General features: G+C 37.3%; 1 protein-coding gene across 1 annotated transcript in view; it reads right to left on the bottom strand.

The window, feature by feature from the left end:
* Positions 1–4,117, bottom strand: part of SETD3 (SET domain containing 3) — a 42,774-nt gene extending 38,657 nt beyond the window's left edge. The window contains exon 1 of the mRNA XM_026849248.1: positions 3,985–4,117. The gene's annotated coding sequence lies outside the window, so the exon portion shown is untranslated. The remainder of the gene's footprint in view (positions 1–3,984) is intronic.
* Between the last annotated feature and the right edge of the window lie 5,410 nt (positions 4,118–9,527).

Below are 9,527 nucleotides of genomic sequence, written 5' to 3'. Positions count from 1 at the left end.
CCCCCCCCCCCCGTAATGCTCTTATACTTGTAAAAAGATAAACAGGGCTCTTGGTACAGGAGGCAACCTTCACAAAGACTTTATTTGTACATCACCTATTTACTTGAGTGTTCCCTTCTCTCATAGGCCATCCTGTTACATTTATTTTAGATCCTTCTGCTTTTAAGAGAAATCAAGTCAGATGGTTTGTAATGGATCCAACAGCAAGTTTGGAGATAGAGTCCTAAATCTTTGGGGCAAGAACAATGCAGTTCTGTGTTGATTCATACAATTGGTTTTCTACATTTCCTCTAAGCACAATTCCCTGCATCTTTGCAATCATCAGAAAGTTAACACACTCACACAGTATATTCCATGTTACAAGTTGCAAATTATGATGACATAGAGTTTATATCAATCAAGATGCTCATAAATATTAAGTTGAATAACTGAAATTATTTGGATGGATTTTGGTTTCTCATTTCTAAGAGCAAAGTACGTTTATCAATCAATAAATTGAGGAAAAGTAGTCTAAGTAAGTGTTCTGTATACACAACTACCAAAATACTGTGGTTTGGGTTTTTTTCCTTTTAAATTGTATTTAGAAGAATCTGCTTGGGATAGAAACTTCCATCAAGATTTTATGAGAATAAAAAACCCAGAGACAACCATGCACATATTATACATGGAGACATGAAAAGTGCCATGATGCAATCAGAACTGAAAGGGAATGGAAAGATATCAAATAAATGAATTTCTAACAATTATTAAAACTAAACTGTGATGTGATGTATGAAAGCTTTGCTTGTGCTTTGCTTCATTTGCTTCAAAGATTTGCTTGTGTTTTGCTTCATTTTTCTCAAGGACTCCTGATTCCCCAACTGTTTCCTTCGGTCCCTTAGTCCGTTTAGGTAAGATCGAAGCGCTCATTAGGCTCCCTACGTAAATCACTGGTGGCAGACTCAAGGCCTTCAGTGAACACTTGGGCAACTCCTAGAATGAGCTATGGGGGCCTCTAACAAAGAGACACCGAGACCCTGTTATAGGGAAACTGATTTTGCTGGCTTAGGAGGGAGACACCTGGACTTCACAGCACACGCTCTGGAGAGAGGGTCAACTAGCCAACACTGTGAAGAAGACTACTTACTTCCTTCCCCAACCACTGAAGACCCTCATCCTATTTTCACTACACATGCTCAGATTATGCAAATGAATTCTGGGAACTCATTATCATAAGATACCCCTTTCTAGAAATCTAATGAATATTTATGATCTGTGTGTATGTAAACTGATGTCCCTTGCTAACTCTTGGGAGCCCTTATGGCGGAGAATCCCCAGGTCAACCCCAGCACTGCCAATAAAAGAATACCTGCTTAACACTTCTATTGGATTCTCTCTGTTGAGGTAATTTCTTTGCTTCAGAACAATGATACACATGAAGCTGTATGAATATGGTACACAATTAGGACTACAGTTTTAATTTTTCCCCATATGAAACATGTTAGTACTGAGAACCTATTTTTGTGGTGAAAGCATTGCCAAGAGTTACATCTAAAGATAAAGCTGATTTTAGAGAATGTGAACTTCAGCTTCCCAAATATGACAGAAAGAAAAATTTGAATGCTAAGCATTTGCATTACTATGGTAGGTGAATATTGTTTTAGAGGCAAAAATAATAATCTCTAGCGGAAATCTCCTCTATGCAAGTAAGAAATTCAAGGCTACTACAAGACCTTTCTCAAGTCCTACTGCTCAGATAACATGCAGCAAAGATATCACAGGAAAAAAAAAAAACAAAAACAAAAACAAGGTCGGTGAACACAACTCATTAGATTGATGGCAACATAACCAGAAATGCATTTTTTCAGTAGGATGCTACCAGTATATGAACAGGAGATAAGTTCTGTAAGTATCTTTGCTTTCTTCTTTGATGTATGTATCTTGTCTAAACTATTGCTTCTTCATCATCAGAATTTCTACAGGGAAAATATTCTGCATGCACGATTACATCATCAAGTCTATATTGCACAAAAAAGCAAGACCAGCAGACTGATATCTTGAGATATCTTGTTATGGAAATATTTCCTTTTAAGGAATCATCTATCTTAATAAAACTGTACTTTTTATCTAATTCTCAATCAGAAAAAAAGGTCTCCACTTCCTACATTACTTATCTCAATTCACTGCTCAGCTACATGAAACAGATATAACTATTTAAAAACTAATGCATCTGATAGATATATTGTTTAAGTAAAAGCCATAATTTGATAGGAATTGCTGCTATACATGGTTGTCCAGCAAACATATTCCAAATACTAATTTAGCAGAGCAGCCTCATATAAAAAAAAAACCAAATCAGACAGTACATTTTAGATAAAAACAGGTTATGAAACTTTATCAAAATTTCTAAAAACTAACATACAATATATAATCCAATTTTACATTTGGCAAAAAACAGTTTAGTTGAGCAATTGTTGTATTTAACCAGCAAATGACGAGTTATAATGATAATGATAACATGAGACCCAATATGGAGAAAGCAGGGTTCATTTGTTAAACTACTTCTTGTAATTAAAATTACATTAATAAAATTACAGTTCAAGAAACATATTTTAGAGTTAGAATTCAATTCCACTGAATTCCCTGAAATTCCAAAAAGATTTTGTAACTTCTGGAAAAACAGGGGGGTTTAATTTGGAATAAAATTTTTTTGCAAGGGACTAAAACTGTTATTTAGAAAGAAATGAAGTATGAGTCCACTTCTCAACACAGCAATGAAAGGACAGGTGGTTTGCCCGTAGATGTATAACAACAGAAAAAGCAATATAAAATATAGCTGCACGACACGCAGAGAAAAAACAAACCAAAATCCTTTAGGAACTGAGATGAACTGCAGACTTCATAAATATCTGAAGAAGCCGCAATACACATTTCAGTGGAAAAGTGGTTTGGGGTTTTTGTTTGGGTTTTTTTGGGGTTTTTTTTTTTTTTTGCAAGTTTGCTTTTCTGGTTGTCTTCTGGTGAATATTTTTTAAAGTACTATGCATGTTTCCTTTCAAGTGAACATTGTTGAAAATTCCTGAAAGCATTCTGCAAAGACAGAGTACGCTGACAGCAATGATGAATAAGCTTGGTAACACACAACACAGCCACATTTCCAAATATAGTGTATCAGCTGGGCGGGCAAAAAGAATCATGCCAAAACTGGCAGTGAGGGGTGTAAATGATCCATCTCCCCCCCCTCTAATACTGCTATGAGAGAGCAGTTGTGTTGTGTCAGACTTTGAACCTGTTTCCACATCACATACAAATGATATTTTAATGAGCTGTAAAACATTCCCTCCCTTGCCTTACAGCTTTAAAAAGCGAGCATGTTCACATAGCAGCTTTAGAAGGTAACCGTAAGAAGTCTGTACAAAAAGCCCAAAAGTACTTAAAGAATTGCCATCAACTGCATGTGTTTGTTCTGGTTTGGGTTTGGGTTTTTTTGGGGGGGCAGGTGGGGGGACGGGGACATGATGGCTTAAACATTTTATTTAAGAAAACTAATACTTGGTAGTATTAGAGAACCTGAGCACATCACAGAACCACATTTCCTTATGGAAGCAATGCCAAGCTTGGATAGTAAAGTATGGATCTTCCTAAACAATACTTCAGGAAAAAAAAAAAAAATCCATTTAATCATTAACAAACCCCCACAGCTTTTCACATTCACATGACCACCAAGAAGTTCACTGCAGCACTACATAGAGCTGCAGTTAAGTTTGACAGGAAAAAAAAAAAAAAGGATCACAAGGCACTATGGATACCTATGTCTCATTCTTTGGGTAAAACTGCAAGCTTGCAACCTTTGTTACAAAACTGTGAATATAATCATTATGCTAAGAAAACACCATATTAACTTTTAAGTATTTAACTGTGTTGGTTTTAAAGAATATATCCTACATGATGCAGAATACACAACCTGATTTCTTCTGGATGTGCCTCTCCCTTTCTTATACACACCTGTTTCAGTGGTCCCAGAATCCCTGCAGTGTTCTCAGCTACCCTCCTCATCTCTTCCAGGACTCCACATTGCTTTCAGTTTCCTTCCCACATGATCTTACTAGCCAGGCAGCATCTTCTTTTGCAGGTTTTGATATAACTGCGCATGTTGGGCAAAAACATCAGCACACATGTTGACTGACTAACAAACAGGCCAGGCAGATAAACTATTCTCAACACAGCTTTTCGTCCAGCAAGTAGGCCAATTTATGTTTGAGTTCGCCCATTCTGTCAAAATTGATTAAAAATGTCCAACAAGTTGATGAGTGAAGTGGGAAGAACTGACCAGTGGACAGAACTGACATGCTCCTTATTTGCTTCAGCTATTACTTTTTACTTTACAGAGTAGTAAACCAGCTACTCACAAATTTGCTGAGCTTTTACAATAACAACCAAGTTAGGAATTCCCACAGCAAGAGTTATCCGTTCAAGTTTAACTTTGCTTCAAGGACTCAGTATATTTCCAGTGCAGTATCTTAACACTGTAACTTCTTTAATTCAGATCCTTGTAGATGCTAATTACATTATGTTCTCATTACATAATAGTTCCCACCCCACGCATCTTCTTGGCATATACTAGCACAGAAGGTGAGGGGTGCAGATCTAGAATCAGTATTAGAAGGACAGATACGGGTCGACAAGGGCAGACAAGGAGAAGATGAGGGAATTCTCAAGCCATGCCAAGAGCACAGAGAGGTGAGTACTGTAGGTGGCTGTGGGATATGTTCCTTGGCTGCATCAAGAGGGAGGACAGATGAGTAGGATGCACACAAACCAGGCTTGCAATTTTACTTTTTTTTTAGTTTGATTGCCTAGACTTAAGTAATTTTCCCCCTACTTCAGAGAGGGAAGTGTATCATCTCTTGTATCAACATATGTTGAGCAGCCAGGGTCTTAAGGGACAAGTTTAATGCTTATAGGCAACTGACAGGGGTTCTCCAATCTGTATGTAGGAGAACACAGTTTTACACTTGATATGACCAGGTTTACAGGGAATATGATCTTTTGCTTCCACTGATCAAGTTGTGTTTTTTTTCTCCTAAACTTGAATCTTATAACTGCTGGTGAAAAGATAAATACATTTTATAGCAAATAGAAAGCATGAAATCAAGAAGTGTAAGAACAGTGTGGGTGGAGGAAGAGATCTGTGATCTTTAAGAAAAATTCAGCTTATACATTTACAATGAACACTATGTTTGCTTGTGAAAACCACCTACAACATGTCACTTGGAAACCACATTAACACTCTCACCACTCTTGAGGTATTAATCTAGATGTTCCCACTAAATAAATGACTAATTAGTTACTGATTCAGTCCCTTCCCCCCCAACTTTCAATCTCTCACCGTTACCGTACTCTACCCCTTCTCTTCTTGCTGGTAATTCTCTTCTCCCACCATTGCACTCTCCTTTTTCTTCCATGTCATTTCCTCTATAAACTTGCCTAAAAATCTCTGCTAAATATAATGTCATCACTGTTCACTGTTTATGTACTTTCTTTTGGAAGTGGGACCTCCTGTGATTACAGAGTGCTTATAACAAGGCAGCATTTTTTTGTTTTTTATTTTAAACAGGATCTGAAGTATTGTCATAACATTGATGACAATGCTGACAAAAATGACCTACAGAAAACTGATAAGATTAATGACAGAAAAGACCATACTGTTTCAACTTAAGACTGCATTCCACTCAACATACAATGTAAATTTATGTTTCCCAAGAACTCTCTCAGCCATAACCCACACTATTTCCTTCTTTAAGAGCTAGCCTTGATACACTTGTTCCTTGCATCAAGATGCTGTATTCAGAATCAGTAAAATGCACAGCTCAACTAATACAGAGTGCCCCATGTAGTAAACTTCCCTTCTTCATGAGGTTGTGAAGTTACCCAGGTCAGCTTCTCCTACTTCATACAGAATTTCAGCTTTATTTTCCTTTCAAAGACCTGATTTAGCCACATGACCCATTTGTAATGGGACCCTGCACATTTCCTCTCTCAGGTAAATGAAATAGGTTGTCCCTGTTACTTCTTCAGAAGAACAGTCTTCCAGAGATAAGCTCTCTGCAAACCTCATGTTTTTCGATTCATGTATTCCTCCTGACACCTTTTATTTCACAATCAGTTAGCAGATGGATTTCATCCTCTTCAGGAGGTAGGTACCTTTTACCTCTGTCATCACTCTCTGGGCTACTTGCTTCTCACAAACATGTATTTTCTTCAAGAAATCTACTAAGTCAGTGTTTATAAGCTTTGTTGTTCCTTAATGTCAGCACAGTATCATATCAGAAGTACAATCATCTAAAATTAATGGATTAAGAATGAATTTTTAAACACTGAATGAGCAAAACCAAACAGAGATTTAAAAACGAAAAAGACCCATACTGAAAATGTTTCAAGTTTTCACTATTGAAAAGGACTTACTGGGGAAAAAAAAAAAAAAAAATCATTAGAAACATATGCCTACATTCTTAATGCTTTCAAATGAATGCTTTATTTCTCTTCCTACAGGATGGGTTTGAGTAGTTACAGTAAATGCATTTGTCACTACTTTAAAAACAGTTAATGACAACTAAGTACATCAAAAAACATTGTGAGATAACATTTTTGCTTTTGTACTTACACAGAAAAATCTAGTTCATGCATCTGATTTTATTGTGATGGCTTAACACAACCTCTTCTACTTCCCATTGCAATGTGCCAACAATGCTCAAAATCACTTTAGTACATCATTTCAGACAGTGATTTCTTGGACCACACTAGTATGCTCAAAGTGTATGTACTTCACAGAGTAAATTCAGATAGTCACTAAAACTACTTTATGTAAACCTTAATATTAACGATGGCTTATGCGGTCAAGAACTACGATCTTTTATCACTGTTTCCTTTATTTTGCTTAGAGACAAAGTGACAACAGTAAGAAAATCAAGTCATTGCTGATGGCTGTGAAGGCATGAGTAAGAGTTAAAATACAGAAATACTACATGCAACAAAACAGTATAGCATCCATTACATTGCCACAAAGTGAACAACTAAGAGCAGAATTTCATCCCCATTCAAGACAGCTGTCATGCTTTGAAATTTTGACAAAGCCTTAGATGCAGTTAAAAACTTTAGGATGATGATAGCTAAGCACACATCATTACATCATTTCAATGGGAATTGTCTGGGCCTTCTTACCCCAAAATGTACATTTCACATGGGTCAGTCTTCACTGCAACTGCTTCTTAAGCCCCTAAGAAGCATATTTTAAACCACCAAAGAGGCAGCACCTCTTTAAACAGGTGGAAGAAAACTTCTAACAAGAATTTAACTCACTCCTCCATGTGTTACTGGGGAAAAAAAAAAAAAAAAAAAAAAAAGTGTGTGTAGCATCAGATTCATATTTTGTATTTAAATTCTCTAGGATGCACAAAAAAATAGTATGCATATTGGATATGTATCACTATATTATTGCATCTGCTTCACTCAACAGCTAGAGCAGAAGGAACAGCCTAGCTGAACAGCAAAAAAAATTCCTTGGGTATCACTGTACAGATTTTTAAGTCCTTTTTTAATTGCATTATAGTCAATGGCATAAATAATACAAAACTAGGCAATAACATATATTCCAATTAACTGGACTGTCTCCAAGGAAGAGATTTAAAGCCGAAGATGCTTAATGCCAAGGACTACTGTTTAATTGCAACAATAATTCCACCTAAGTGGAATGCCCTCAAGCAACCTCATAGCAATTGGGCCCACGATTATTTCTATGCACTGAAAAATTCTCCTATCAGTTCTGCTTATTTTTTGTCTTAACACCTTTGCCCACCCTCTGCTTTCTACACTTACTTGCAACTCCAATACGATTTACTATTGCCTGTTAGGCTGCTCCTTTCCAATCAGATAATTATGTAGGGCCATGATACTGACAACCCACATCTCTAATCACAGTACAGGCAGCAGATCCTATAAAAGTGATCGCCACAGTCCCCGGGCCCTTCTAATGTAACTAATCCGCAGTTGAAGTTTCTCTTCGGAGTGGCTGGATGATACAGATGTAACCGTACATCAGATACACCACAGCCCTTTCATTCAGAAGGACTTCCTACCCACACTGTCCTTGCAATACTTACATGAAGTGACAAAAAAAGTCTTGCAAATCTCTCTGACAAAAAGGAGGAAACAGGAACAAGTTTCTACAAGCTTTAAGACCTGTTCTATGCTGTGTGACGGCATATGTGATTCTTGCCCTCAAAATGAGTTTCATTATACATTCATGTCTTGTAACAACTTAAATTGGCTGAATGTTTCAATACCACTGCTGGAACCAAAAAACACTTACAGACCTATATTTGGACGCTGAATTGACACTACAAAGTGTGCACAATTAAATTGTGCTTGAAGTTATAAATATCTGAATTCAGCTACAGTTTTGTGTTGTTTCCTGGAATACCCTGTCCTTACAGAAGAGAATCTAAGCAGTTTTAAAATAACTGCTGTATTTTTCTCTAGCTGAGTGAAGCACAGCTGTTCCATCAAGCTTCTGCCCACAGCATATTAACTCCCTAAAGGTGTGCTCATAGATGGTACTGCTGGCATTTCACCCTGACCAGCAGTGCTTAGGATCACTATCAGACCACCAAGAACAAAACACACCCAAACAGTACAGAAGTGTCTATTCTATGCATAATCAATGCCAAGGACTTCCACGCTGCAGCCAGGAACAACGGTATAAACTAGTGTGAACAAGGAAAAGATAATGGTATGAAGAATTCCAGTGGGTATTTTTGTGCCTTTTCGTAACCTTTCTAGGACATGCAGGAATATCTATGCTTGCTGTTAAATGATGCTGTGTGCCCTGTACAATTTTGAAAGGCACCAGACAGCTCATGTTGAAAGAGGAATGAGTTCATGATCATAGGGAAGAAAAAAAGAAGTCTGGAGTAGCGCTCCACCACAGTGAGAGTACGCTGCACTTTTTCACACCCAGATAGTACACCTGCCTGCATTCCTGCTGTGGGTGAGGAGTGACATCACCTAGTTGTATATAAGAAAAACCCCATAACACTGGTCATTCTTGAAAATAACAAACCAGCATTACTATCATTCGTGAAGTTTGAGGAAAATTGAGCTCTTTGCTATGGTAAGGTCATGTAATGGTTGCCAATGTATAAACTGTAGCAGGGCACAGATTTACTGCAATGCAAGTGATAAAAAGAGCACCTCTGGTGTATTTCTTAATAGCTCAAAGAAAAAGCTTCCCCAGTAAAATTATTACAGACCTGGCCGGTAGCAGGTGCTAATGATTAGGGGCTTCTCACTGAAGGCCTCAAGCCCAAGTTACAATTACACTTTAAGATACTGTAATTATAGTGACCCTGGAAAACACCTATGGCAGACCAAGCATTCAGTATTTCTAAATCCCAAAAGAATACTATTTTGACAGTTTGGAGAGGAACTTCTGACAACATTTAAGTGCTATGCATGCTGTAAAGACAAAAAAAAAAAAAAAAAAAAAAAAA

This window comes from Athene cunicularia (genome assembly GCF_003259725.1).
Source record: "Athene cunicularia isolate RWA chromosome 5 unlocalized genomic scaffold, athCun1 chr5_part1, whole genome shotgun sequence".
Classification (NCBI taxonomy): domain Eukaryota; kingdom Metazoa; phylum Chordata; class Aves; order Strigiformes; family Strigidae; genus Athene; species Athene cunicularia.
This window is presented reverse-complemented; position numbering and strand designations above follow the sequence as displayed.